A 9,256-nucleotide genomic window follows, 5' to 3' on the forward strand; every position below is an offset into this window, starting at 1 on the left:
TCTCGCGTTTCCTAATAATTTGTTATTCTAGGGGTGGCTTCAGCCAGGTGAGGATAAAGAATCCACATTTGGCTATCAGAATTCTAACCAGTTTCTTCGTTAGGAGAACGAAGCTAGTTATTTAAAAAATAGGGCACTATTTTTCTCGCCCTCCCCAGGGGAAAATGAAAGATTCAAGTCATTTTTAGGTGGGCGCCAATTGAAACTTGCCTGCTCAGGGATTAAGGATCTCGGGGTCGTTTTATGCGGACTTATCTCTCAATTCCGTGGCTGAGGACTGTCGTATCAAGCAGGAGTACAATACTAGTTACCTTACCCAATGGTGTTTCACAGAGTGGTGCTCGTAGCTGTTGGTAATACGAAAAACATTGAAATCTAGAGGGGGGGGGGGTGTTCCTAGAAAGGCGAGGCCTGATGGTCCCTTTGCGGACCCGACAAAGCGAACAAATACAAAAGTGGTGGAAACATTTTAACCTAGGGCTATGCTCTCAAATTAGGAACTACTGGCTCAGTTTTACGACCTCGTCTATTTTATTTTTGTGACGTCAGTTTTGCAGGGGGTTTATACTTGCGGTTGTGGTCGGTCGACAGGTTTTGGGGGAACCTCCGGTTCCGCATACGGGTAGCTCGCTCTGTAAACTAGTAGAGCGATCTACGTTGAGCCAGTCTAGCAGATGCCGACGGAGATGGCGGAAAGCGGCCTTGGAAGCGTGGTTTGACTCCAGCGGCAGGCGTTGGCGAACATCGGTGAAATTACCGGACGTCTGGTCGAAATGTTGGGCTCCGTTGCGTTGAGCCACATGGATGCCATAACAATGGCGGCTTTGGCTGAAGCATATTGCGGTGCGCTGCTGATGCCGACCTCCTGTCGCCATTCTCGCCGCCGAGGTTGCTGGGGATTATTCCAAAAATACAGAAAAAGGCCCATACTCTGGACCTAACCACAAATTAGACCCCTATGACGTCACTAACTCGCTTTTTAACATTTTCACATTTTTACAATAGTTTTACCTTTTTCTTGTTGCTTTTTAACGTGTTCGTTTTTGTTGTTTGCTTTGTGTCGTGTTTTAACTATAAATCTAAACATAGAGATGGTTTTCGCTTCTTACTAACACATATTAACACTGTACATACTTTTATAACAATTTTACAGCGACTAACACCTTACTAACGAACTTTGTATTAACTATCGTACTAATTGAACATAACAAAGAGACAAAAACACCAAATTAAAACAATTGCACCACATGAGGAATTAACATTTAAACCTCTTGATTTCATTGAAAATTACACACGCGTGCACTTCTAGACCTTTCTAGAAAAGTTCAGCCAAAGGAAAGACTGCAGGGATTGACGGGCTTTTTATAGGAAAATCCCGACTCAAATTAATAATATTGTTCGCATTATGCATTTACAACCTGTAGAGCATAGCACATGCGCTCCATCTGTGGGCTCGACGCGATTGTAACAGGGCTGTGTATGTTTTGCCAAAAGATATTTTAGTTACTAGATAAAGATTGTCGCTACTGTTCCCTTTGTTCTGCTGTCCCAAACATGTGTGGTACATACCTGTCAAATCGTATGGATTTTCCTTCTTTGACATTTAGCTCCCCTATCCTCGCCAGCAAAAGATGTTCCGGACAGCGACGACAGCGACAATATTTATCTAGTAACTAAAATATCTTTTCTCGACACTGACCTGTCACTGCAGCGTGACGGATGGCCGTGAGAGTGAAACAGGCATTAGGTCACTGCGTGAGTGCCAACTGTCTCATTTAATGATACTGTATTCATATTTGATTCGGGAGTATCTAGTCGTGGGATGGATTGATTTGGAATTGTGGTGGAGCCACAAGTTAGGAATGTAACCAACGGTTACATGCTAAACAACCAAAGGAAAATAAAATAATTTGTAAAACAATTAATTGTATTGTATTTTTATTGTAATATTGGAGTATAATGTATTCTAAAGCCTGTTGTATTTCTATTGTAAAACAATACAAACAGTAATTGAAAACATTTAAAGCACAATGTTTTCTATTGTTTTGTCGCTCGAAATCATCCCATTGAAGAACCGTAAAATCAATTGTTTTGCTCCGAATTTTGTATGGAAAATTTTCGATTTTTTATTGTAAAGATACATAACAAAGTCCCATTTACCATTCATTTTATCTTGGAAAACCATTATTTCTCATGTGATTTTATTGTCAAAATTCCATTATATTCAATGGTAAAAATTATGTTTTAAATGGTGTTGTAACAATAAAATTTATGATATTTTAATGATATTTTTTATCCGGGGACATACTTCAAAATGACCAGTACAAACTTTTACACAAGCACGCGAATGAAGATGAACGTCTGTTCTCTGTGATTTATCTTCGCTCATCTATATATTCCACTATCTATAACCGGTACAAAATAGTTTTTCATGAAATGTTCCTAATTTTGAGAAAACCCGCGTTAGATGTCTTTCGCCATACAAATTTCTGGTGGTTAACTCATGCTGGCTATTTTGCGCATATACTATAGCGCCTGAATGTGGCAGCGGCGGGTAGAAAATCAGCCACTGCCAATAATTCATTGTTTTGGTGTATGGAAGCGTCATTTTATCTACGGATCAATCCACTTTGCAATTACGGCGCCTTTCTTGACAGTAACATAATAATTTCAATTAATTGAAAATTTGAAAAACATGAATAGAACACGGCTGGGGGAACCAGCGAGTTTGTTCTATTTTGCTCCAGATTCAAACTAGAATAGTGGTCGAAAATTTTGAGTGAAACTGAATCACTTCTGATTTCACTCTTAGTATAATAAGCATTTCTAATTCCAGAAAAGATAGTCCAATGAATCACATACAGTGGTTGGTTTCCTACCAGCCACTGTCGTATCCAGGCGCTAACGTATATGTATAAATAGCCAGCATGAGTTAACCACCTGAAGTTTGTATGGCGAAAGACATCTAACGCAAGTTTTCTCAACAACAACAACTTTTCACGAGAATCTATTTATGTAGGAAGTACCAGTTATGTAGGAAGGTATCTGCTACTGCGCCTACCAAATATTTTTTCGATTAGAGTGATTATTTTCGAGATATTAAACTTTAGATGCCTTTCGCCATACTGATTTCCGAAAGTTAACTCCTGAGTTAATTTAAGCTATTTTCATCTAAGACACTGAAAGTAATGTTCGGAAAATATATTTCAAAAAATCCTATGAAAGATATTTGATTTTTTTTAGAATGAATCGCCTGCTTTGAGCGTGCTTACAGCGGCACACTAGGAGTTAACTTTCTGAAATCAGTATGGCGAAAGGCATCTAAGGTTCGATTTCTCAAAATTAAGCACATTCATCGAAAAAATATTTGGTAGGCGTAGTAGCGGACACCATCCTTCATAAGAGCATCATTATCGGTCGCGAGCATTTTAATCACCCGCGCAGCGCTTTCATTTTAGTTTCGTCACTCGTTTCCATTATTTATTTATTTATTCAGACTAAGGCCGAAGTGGCCTGTGCAGTATGTAAGAGTCTTCTCCATTCGGCTCGGTCCATGGCAACACGTCGCCAGCCACGCAGTCTACGGAGGGTCCGCAAGTCATCTTCCACCTGATCGATCCACCTTGCCCGCTGCGCACCTCGCCTTCTTGTGCCCGTCGGATCGTTGTCGAGAACCATTTTCACCGGGTTATTGTCCGACATTCTGGCTACGTGCCCGGCCCACCGCAGTCGTCCGATTTTCGCGGTGTGAACGATGGATGGTTCTCCCAACAGCTGATGCAACTCGTGGTTCATTCGCCTCCTCCACGTACCGTCCGCCATCTGCACCCCACCATAGATGGTACGCAGCACTTTCCTTTCGAAAACTCCAAGTGCGCGTTGGTCCTCCACGAGCATCGTCCAGGTCTCGTGTCCGTAGAGGACTACCGGTCTAATGAGCGTTTTGTAGATTGTCAGTTTGGTACGGCGGCGAACTCTATTCGATCGAAGCGTCTTGCGGAGTCCAAAGTATGCACGATTTCCAGCCACTATACGCCTCCGAATTTCTCTGCTGGTATCATTTTCGGCAGTCACCAGTGAGCCCAAGTACACAAATTCTTCTACCACCTCGATTTCGTCACCACCGATGCCAATTCGCGGTGGGTGGCTCACATTGTCTTCTCTAGAACCTCTTCCTATCATGTACTTCGTCTTCGACGTGTTGATGACTAGTCCGATCCGCTTGGCTTCCCTCTTCAGTCTGATGTAGGCTTCCTCCATCTTCTCAAAGTTACGTGCCATAATATCTATGTCGTCGGCGAAGCCAAATAGCTGGACGGACTTATTGAAAATTGTGCCACTCGTGTTAATCCCCGCTCTTCGTATTACCCCTTCCAAAGCGATGTTGAATAGCAGACACGAAAGACCATCACCTTGCCGTAACCCTCTGCGGGTTTCGAAGGGACTCGAGAATGCCCCTGAAACTCGAACTACGCACATCACCCGATCCATCGTCGCTTTTTTTTTTTTTTTTTTTTTTTTTTCCACCTGGTCCGTGGTGGAGCGTTCGCCCATAAAACCCGCCTGGTACTGCCCCACGAACTCCCTTGCAATTGGTGCTAGTCGACGGCATATAATTTGGGAGAGTACCTTGTAGGCGGCGTTCAGCAATGTGATTGCGCGGTAGTTGCTACAATCCAGCTTATCGCCCTTTTTGTAGATGGGACACACGACACCTTCCATCCACTCCTGCGGCAGAACCTCATCCTCCCAAATCTTGGTAATGACCCAGTGCAGCGCTATAGCCAGTGCCTCACCACCGTGTTTAAATAGCTCTCCTGGTAGTTGGTCAACCCCAGGGGCTTTGTTGTTCTTCAGCCGGCCAATCTCCTCCTGGATTTCCTGGAGATCCGGGGCCGGTAGAATTATGTCCTGCGCGCGTTCCCCTAGGTCCATCACCATACCGCCATCTTCGTCTGCCACATCGCCATTCAGGTGCTCTTCGTAGTGCTGCTGCCACCTTTGGATCACCTCACGCTCGTTCGTAAGAAGGTTCCCGTTTATGTCCTTGCACATATCAGGCTGTGGCACGTGGCCCTTACGTGAACGGTTCAACTTCTCATAGAACTTTCGTGTGTTATTAGTGCGGTACAGTTGCTCCGTCTCTTCACGGTCTCGATCTTCCTGCTGACGCTTTTTCCTCCGGAAAATCGAGTTTTGTCTGTTCCGCGCCTGTTTATATCGTGCCTCGTTCGCCCTCGTGCGGTGTTGCAGCAATCTCGCCCATGCTGCATTCTTCTCTTCTACTAACTGCTCACATTCGCCGTCATACCAGTCTCTGATCCGCGGGCACCGTGCCTAGTGCAGTGGTTGCGGTGCTACCAATGGCGAATCGAATACCTCTCCAGCCATCTTCAAGACACGCTGCGCCTAGCTGCTCTTCCGTTGGGAGTGCCACTTCCAGCTGCTGCGCGTATTCTTGGGCTAGCCTACCGTCTTGTAGCCGCCCAATATTAAGCCGCGGCGTCCGACTTCGACGCGTGTTGTACACCGTCGAGAGTTTTGAGCGCAGGCAAACTGCAACGAGGTAGTGGTCGGATTCAATATTCGCACTGCGGTAAGTGCGGACGTTTGTGATGTCGGAGAAGAATTTACCGTCGATTAGAACGTGGTCGATTTGGTTTTCCGTTTCTTGGTTAGGTGATCTCCATGTGGCCTTGCGGGGAAAGAAGGTGCTTCGGACTACCATTCCGCGGGAGGCTGCGAAGTTTATGCATCGTTGGCCGTTGTCATTCGATACGGTGTGCAGACTATCCGGTCCGATAACCGGTCTATACATTTCCTCCCTTCCTACCTGCGCGTTCATGTCACCGATGACGATTTTGACGTCCCGCAGTGGGCATCCATCGTATGTCTGCTCCAGCTGTGCGTAGAACGCTTCTTTCTCGTCGTCGGGTCTCCCTTCGTGTGGGCAGTGCACGTTGATGATGCTATAGTTGAAGAAACGGCCTTTAATCCTCAGCTTGCACATCCTTGCGTTGATTGGCTGCCACCCAATCACGCGTTGGCGCATCTTTCCCAGCACTATGAAGCCGGTTCCCAGCTCGTTGGTGGTGCCACAGCTTTGGTAGAAGGTAGCCGCCCGATGCCCGCTTTTCCACACTTTCTGTCCTGTCCAGCAAATCTCCTGCAGCGCCACGACGTCGAAGTTGCGGGGATGTAATTCATCGTAGATCATCCTGTCGCAACCTGCGAAACCTAGCGACTTGCAGTTCCATGTTCCAAGCTTCCAATCGTGATCCTTTATTCGTCGCCTGGGTCTTTGCCGATTATATCGAGTCGCATTATCTCTTATATTGTTCGTAATTATTGGTTTTCCAGGCGGCTTATTGGGCCTGCGCAAACCTCCTGTCTCGCCGGAGGGCCGTCGTGTCAGGGCTGTTTAGCGTCCCACCTAACACCAGGACTTGGGCTTGTGCGCTTTGAGCGGCACACGGTCGCTTTGGCGGAGCCTACTTGCGGATACATGCAGCTTTTTAGAGAGGTTTAACAGGGCCCACTGTCAAACCCCACCACATCCTAGGCAGGCGCCACAACTCGCAGATGACCTGGGGAGGGATCGTCAAGCCCTTGGACAAAGTCCCTGCTGCCCCCACTCGTTTCCATATCGGTCACTATTTCCGGCTCTCAATTTGGTTGCTGTATTCCGTACCGGTGACGTTTGTTTTCGCGCTACCAAATTTGGTCACCTGTCAGTCGCGCTACTGTTATAGCAGCGCATTTAGTAGCGACCGGTAAAGTGTCATGTTATGATACTGCGCTGCCAAACGGCTTAAACTCACTTAACTTAACTTACGGATCCTGTACACCTCCGGTGGTGCAAAGGGACGACTTGAAAGATCTCCATCCTGAGCGTTGCCCGGCTATCGCTTTAACCTGTTGCCAGGTTAGATTTCGGTCGACTTTTTTTATTTCTTTATTGAGGCTTCGCCGCCATGAGCCTCTGGGTCTGCCTCTGCTGCGATGTCCCGCTGGGTTCCAGTCTAATGCTTGTTTACAGATTTCGTTTCCGCCCCTACGTAGAGTGTGGAAATTAGTATGGCGAAAGTCATCTAACGCGGGTTTTCTCAAAATAAGAAACTTTTCATGAAAAACTATTTGGTACCGATTATGTAGGAAGGTGTCCGCTACCTTCTTCTTCTTCTTCTTATTGGCATTACATCCCCACACTGGGACAGAGCTGCCTCGCAGCTTAGTGTTCGCTAAGCATTTCCACAGTTATTAACTGCGAGGTTTCTAAGCCAGGTTACCATTTTTGCATTCGTATATCATGAGGCTAGCACGATGATACTTTTATGCCCAGGGAATTCGAGACAATTTCCAATCCGAAAATTGCCTAGACCGGCACCGGGAATCGAACCCAGCCACCCTCAGCATGGTCTTGCTTTGTAGCCGCGCGTCTTACCGCACGGCTAAGGAGGGCCCCATACCATGCCTACCAAATATTTTTTTGATGAAAGTGCTTAATTTCGAGAAATCGAACCTTAGATGCCTTTCGCCATACTGATTTCAGAAAGCTAACTCCTAGTGTGCCGCTGTAAGCACGCTCAAAGCAGGCGATTCATTATACTTAACCGCCCATTACTCATATGGTCGTTTGGCCGTTTACCATCTGAGCTACTGTTGAAACAGCATATGAGACTGTCCACTTATAGTTAACTACTATTAGTGAGACCATCGTTACAATAACACTTATTCTCTTCAATTATAACAGATGCGGTCTACGTATGGTCCATGATTATGCGGGCACTTATCTGCCTGTTTTTCCAGATATTTCTTAGGGTCTGTCTCATTTGGAGAATTAAACTTAAAAGTGACAGTTCGAAAATTAGCAAATAACCCGGTAATAAGAATGGCTGGTGCTGCCCAGCAATTCCAATAAGACATCGATGCAAAATGATTCGATATCTGTCAAAAGTAATCTTGCTCTGCGAGCAGGGTTATTTGATAATTATTGAAATGTCACTTTTAAGTTTAATTTCAGTTTAATTCTCCAAATGAGACAGACCCTTAAACTCGCAAAGGCAGCCCTGGCTTTCTTGACTCTTTCTTAAACTCACCACCGGTAATATTGCTCTAACCGGTACCAAATAGTTTTTCATGAAAAGTTCCTCATTTTGAGAAAACCCGCGTTAGATGTCTTTCGCCATACAAATTTTTGGCGGTTAACTCTTGCTGGCTATTTGCGCATATACGATAGCGCCTGGATGTGGAAGCGGCGGGTAGAAAATCAGCCACTGTTCATTGTCTTGTGTCGTGCCCCTTTTGGCTTGAGCCCCACACGGTTAGAAAAAAGTACCTAATATTAAGTACTTTTCACTCAAATCGGGGGTTCAGTGTGGGAACCCAAAATTAGGTAACTTTCAATGAATTATAGGCAGTAACTGATTTTCTACTCGCCGCAGCCACATCCAGGCGCTATAGTATATGCACAAAATAGCCAGCAAGAGTTAACTGCCAGAATATATGGCGAAAGACATCTAACGTTGGTTTTCTCAAAATTAGAACTTTTCATGAAAAACTATTTGGTACCGGTTATGAGGGATGGTGTCCGCTACTACGCCTACCAAATATTTTTTCGATAAAAGTGCTTAATTTTGAGAAATCGAACCTTAGATGCCTTTCGCCATACTGATTTCAGAAAGTTAACTCCTAGTGTGCCGCTGTAAGCACGCTCAAAGCAGTCGATTCATTGAACTTAAGAAAAATTCACTTAATATTAAGTAAAATATACGTAATTTTGAATAGAAACTAACCAAAAGTTAGGTAAATTTCACTCAACTTTTGTAAACATGAGATTACTCAACGTTGGGTTCCCACACTTTAATGCCCTTGTTGAGTGGTTTTGCTCTTCATTTTATGACAACAAAGGGAAGAGGGAAGGAGATGCAAGAGAAAAAAAGTACCTAACTTACACTGAGAGCAGCTTTGCAGTTAAAATTACTATATTGTAGGTTTAAATTAAAAACACAACGCCACTAGATTTGTGCAGACTATATGCTGCGTTTGTACCAAACCTAATAACCGTTTATTTTTACCATGGTGTAAAAGCAAAATAGAGCAGTCAAAATTATCACGTTTATGTTTATTTTAACTACAATCCAGTAATAAAATTTACCATGCGGCGCTTTTAAAATAAAAATGAATTTGCTGTCAATTTACCTAATTAGGAATAGTATTTTAAAAATTCAATAAAAAATAGAGCTCATTTATTTTT

The 9,256-nt window shown here is 44.3% G+C and overlaps 1 long non-coding RNA gene across 1 annotated transcript; it reads right to left on the reverse strand.

The window, feature by feature from the left end:
- Nucleotides 1–323: 323 nt before the first annotated feature.
- On the reverse strand, nt 324–1,236 carry LOC134215973 (uncharacterized). The gene is made up of 3 exons (XR_009980402.1): nt 1,135–1,236; nt 1,012–1,079; nt 324–937 (listed from the first exon to the last, which is right to left on the reverse strand). It is a non-coding gene; the product is annotated as an uncharacterized LOC134215973 (long non-coding RNA).
- Between the last annotated feature and the right edge of the window lie 8,020 nt (nt 1,237–9,256).

The sequence above is a fragment of the Armigeres subalbatus genome, chromosome 2, assembly GCF_024139115.2.
Source record: "Armigeres subalbatus isolate Guangzhou_Male chromosome 2, GZ_Asu_2, whole genome shotgun sequence".
Classification (NCBI taxonomy): domain Eukaryota; kingdom Metazoa; phylum Arthropoda; class Insecta; order Diptera; family Culicidae; genus Armigeres; species Armigeres subalbatus.